Raw genomic sequence first — 4,443 nt, 5'->3', positions numbered from 1 at the left:
TGATGTTTTACATCCTTTTTTACACGCATTTCAGAGCTCATTCTTGTAGTTTATGCTACATTTCTCCCTATTTCCGTCTACTTCCGTATTTTGTACATTATTGCAGAAATGTGAAGAATTCAACGGGAAATCAAGCCAAATCCGTCCCCGAGTAAACTGCATTGCAAATGACGTAAAGGAATCACTTAAGGAACGAGCTTGGTGCGCAATCCAAGGCCCAAAAGACAAGTCCACGAGTTTTAAGAAGTCAAGTAGCAGCTCCATTAGTCGATCGACCATCACCCTCAGTCGATCGACCAATGTTCGGGTTCCAGAAGCTACTGTTTGTTTGAGGAGCGATCGATCGACCACCTTATCGATCGATCGACTAGATTGCTATTCCGCATTTGAGAATTAGAAGACCGAGAAAGCGCAAGCCCATGATGCTAGGTTTAGGAAATAAGATGTTACGTTTTTTGCTATATAACGTAACACAAAACATTCAGTTTATCATAGAAGTTTTTATCTAAGTTTCATACAGTAACTTGCAGTTTTGGTTTATTCGAGTAATTAGGGTTTGGAACATCGTTTTAGCATTGGAATTCTATTCTTGTTCTTAATCTTTCCTCTGAAATCTCGGTATTCCTTCTGTCCTAATTTCAGTTTATTGTTTTACTTTCGTCATTAGTATAGATTTGCTAGTTAGTATCCCGAAAGCCAATTATCGTATTATCGCTGTTTGTTATTTACTTTAAGCATGAATTCAGTAATCGTTATTAGTTTTATTGTTGTTATCACTTTCATCATGAGTAGCTAATTCTATAGTGCTAGGATGTAGGCGATTTATGGCATAGGCGGCAATAGATTTTACACGGGCTGTCTCGCGTGTTGGTCGATCGACTAACATTGTCAGTCGATCGACTGACCTCGTAGGGTTTTATTTTCGTTTTAATTGAATTTAATCTTGTGTTTAACGAATCGAATGCATGCGACCAGTTAGATACCTATTTTGTGACCGACCCATTAGATCGGAAGATAGGGAAAGTTATTTGACCATCAATTAAATCGACTAAACTGTGCTAAGATCGAAAGATAGGTATAGTTTAGACCGTTAGTCACTTTTCAGGACGAAAGTTAGTATTAGTGATATTAGGGACCTATAGCGAGATCGAAAGATGCTATTTGCTAAGAGTAGACCGAGAGGACCTCTTTATCTCCCGCCTTACCTGTGTTTGAATCAGACCGACTTAGTTTGCTGCCGCCGAAGCTATAATGAACCGACCATCCTAGTACCCTTCTTTTATCTGTTTAAATCGTTTATTTAGTTTATTATCTTTGTTCACTTTTAGCTGTAGACCAATTCAATTCAACCCCCACAATAGTTACCTCAGACTGAACATAAAACAACTAAAATTTACAACTGCCTCCTTGTGGTTCGACCCTGTTACCACTAGCCTAGGTTAGTCTTAATAGGAGATTATAAATTTTATCTTTGGTACTCACAACGACGGGTATCACGTGTACTTGAATATCCCATGTCATTTTTCATTCTTCAAAATCCCGTGTTCTTCATTGTGGGGGCACTACTAAGGCATGAATATCCTAGGCAATTGCTATCCCCACACTAAGCTAAAGCACTACACATCAATTGAAATCATTAGTCCCTCCCTCACTTCTCTCAAAAATGATAATTATCTTGATCAAAGTATAAAAATCCAAAAGTGACAAAAATGCAATATGAGAATTAAAATGCGAGTTAGGGACTTAGAAATATTTACAAATGGTGGTTTATGGAGGACTCCACCAAACTCTCATCCTTAGTGAGATGTCATGGGGGCATGTCCAAGGTGTTGTTGATGTTGCTCAACACCTTGAAGAAGTAATCAAAAGCTTGTTCATTATCATGATAAATATCTTCAATAGATCTTTGGCCTTGTTGTCGGTCTTGATCGATAGCATTACCAATATAAGGATTGAAAATCCCTTCAAACTCATCGTCCCAAAGACCACAAACTTCATCTACTTGATCACTAAAGATCTCTTGAGTTGATAGAGACAACTCTCCCATTTTCTTGTCTTGGCCAATGAGGCCATCTTCTTCATTGCTTGACTTTGGTGAGCTTTTCAAGCTCTCTTTGTTACAATTCACTTGCTCTTTGAATGGAGCATCTTCAAATTTCTTCTTCCATTGGAGTTCCGACTTCTTCCTATCATCCTTCCGGCTATAATGATCAATCATAAAACATGGTTCATGCAAACGGGGAGCTCTCATAGTCTTGTCAGGATTGAAAGTTATGCTCTCATCTCCCACTTCTAGAGTGAGCTCTCCATGTTTTACATCAATCACCGCACCCGCGGTGTGTAGGAAAGGTCTTCCTAGAATGATTGGAATGTTGGAGTCTTCTTCCATGTCAACAATGACAAAGTCCACCGGGATGAAAAATTTCCCAATTCGTATGGGAACATCTTCCCATATCCCTAATGGTGTCTTCGTCGATCTATCGGCCATTTGGAGTGTGATATTGGTGCATTTAAGCTCTCCCATCCCCAACCTTTTACTCACCGAGTACGGTATAACACTCACACTAGCCCCTAGATCACATAAGGCTTTGTTGATCGTGGTGTCGCCAATGGTACACGGTATTGAGAAGCTTCCCGGATCTTTGAGTTTTGGAGGTGAACTCCCTTGAAGTATTGCACTACTCACCTTAGTGAAGGCGATAGTCTCAAGCTTCCGGATCGACTTCTTCTTTGTGAGAATGTCTTTCATGTATTTCGCATAGGCCGGACGTGATTGATTAATTCCGTGAAAGGAATTGAGACTTCCAAATTCTTCACAATTTCCATAAATTTTCCAAGTTGGTCATCAAATTTGGGCTTGGCTTGACGACTTGGAAAAGGAAGTCTAATCACAATGGGCTCCTTCTCCTTGACCTTGTTTTCATTTTTCTTTGAAATTTCTTCTTTTGATGGTTCTCCATCCTTGGAGTTTTGCACAATTTCTTCTTTATCACTAGCTTCATCCTCAACTTGCTTCTTCGGTACTTCATACCTTGTACCACTTCTCAAGTGAATGGCATTAACCGTTTCATGTCTTGGGGGATTACTTTGAGGTGGTAATTGCCCCTTTTGTCTTTGTGAGCTTGAAGATGCTAGTTGAGTCAATTGGGTTTCCAACATTTTGGTGTAAGCTAGGATGTTGTTGATGGTGGTTTCCTTTGCTTGACTATCCTTTTGCATTTGAGTGAAAAACTCATGTTGATTCTTTTGCATTTGAAGGACCGCTTTTTGAACATCAAAACCTTGGTCATTTTGTTCATTGTATGGAGATTGATTTTGGTAACCTTGGTTTTGGTTGTAAAAGGGTATTTGATTTTGGTTTCTCATGGGAGGTGGGGTGTATGTTGTTTGAGGGTTTTGAACATTTTGGCTTTTGTATGAGAGATTTGGATGGAATTTGGTGTTTTCATTGTAATAATTTGAATAAGGGGTACCACTCTTGTATGCTTGGAAAGCATTCACTTGTTCATTTGTTCCCCTACATTCACTTTGGTCATGTCCCAAAGTTCCACAATTCTCACATATCCCACTTGGGATTGATGAAGATGCCGTCATGGCATTTACATGATGCTTTGGTGATTTTGAGGCTTCTTCAAGTCTAGCCATAGCCTTTTCAAACTTCAAATTGATGGTATCAATGTGAGTACTAAGTTGAGCACCCAATTGAGTAATGGAGTCCACTTCATGCTTTCCTCCTCTAATAGCCTTGCGAGGTCTACTATATTGTGAGCTATGGACCGCCATTTCCTCAATTTTGTTCCAAGTTTGATTGTCATCAACTTCGGTGAACATTCCATTTGATCCCATGTTGAGAATGTTCCTTGAATCTTCATAAAGACCGTTCCAAAATTGTTGTACCAAGAACCACTCGCTAAGTCCATGGTGAGGACATGAGCGAAAAATTCCTTTGAATCGCTCCCAAGCTTCATACAAAGATTCTTCATCCCTTTGCTTAAAACCCGTAATTTGAGCTCTTAGCATGTTAGTCTTTTCCGGTCGATAGAACTTTTTGTAGAAAGCTAGAGCCAACTTTTTCCAAGAATCAATTCCGAGAGTAGCCTTATCAAGGCCTTTAAACCATTGTTTCGCGGTGCCAATTAGAGAAAAAGGAAATAAGACCCGTCGAATTTGGTCTTGAGTTACACCGGTTTGAGAAATCGCATCACAATAGTCACAAAAGGTCTCCATATGAGAGTGAGGGTCTTCACTAGGCATCCCCCCCAAATTGGCTTCTTTCGACTAATTGGATAAATGCGGATTTGGCAATAAAATTTCCGGTTAGATGTTGTGGTGTGGGAGTACCATTGGGTAGGTTCTCCTCGGTAGGTACGGAATGTGATGAAAACTTAGGCATTGTGGGTTGATTTTGTGTTGGGTTCTCACCTTCTCTTGCAAAAGGGTTGA

General features: G+C 39.7%; 1 non-coding gene across 1 annotated transcript; it reads left to right on the top strand.

The window, feature by feature from the left end:
- The first annotated feature begins 3,913 nt into the window (after nucleotides 1-3,913).
- LOC141625665 (small nucleolar RNA R71) lies at nucleotides 3,914-4,020 on the top strand. Its single transcript, XR_012535437.1, has one exon. It is a non-coding gene; the product is annotated as a small nucleolar RNA R71 (small nucleolar RNA).
- The last annotated feature ends 423 nt before the right edge of the window (nucleotides 4,021-4,443 follow it).

This window comes from Silene latifolia, chromosome 1 (assembly GCF_048544455.1).
Source record: "Silene latifolia isolate original U9 population chromosome 1, ASM4854445v1, whole genome shotgun sequence".
In the NCBI taxonomy this organism is placed as follows: domain Eukaryota; kingdom Viridiplantae; phylum Streptophyta; class Magnoliopsida; order Caryophyllales; family Caryophyllaceae; genus Silene; species Silene latifolia.
This window is presented reverse-complemented; position numbering and strand designations above follow the sequence as displayed.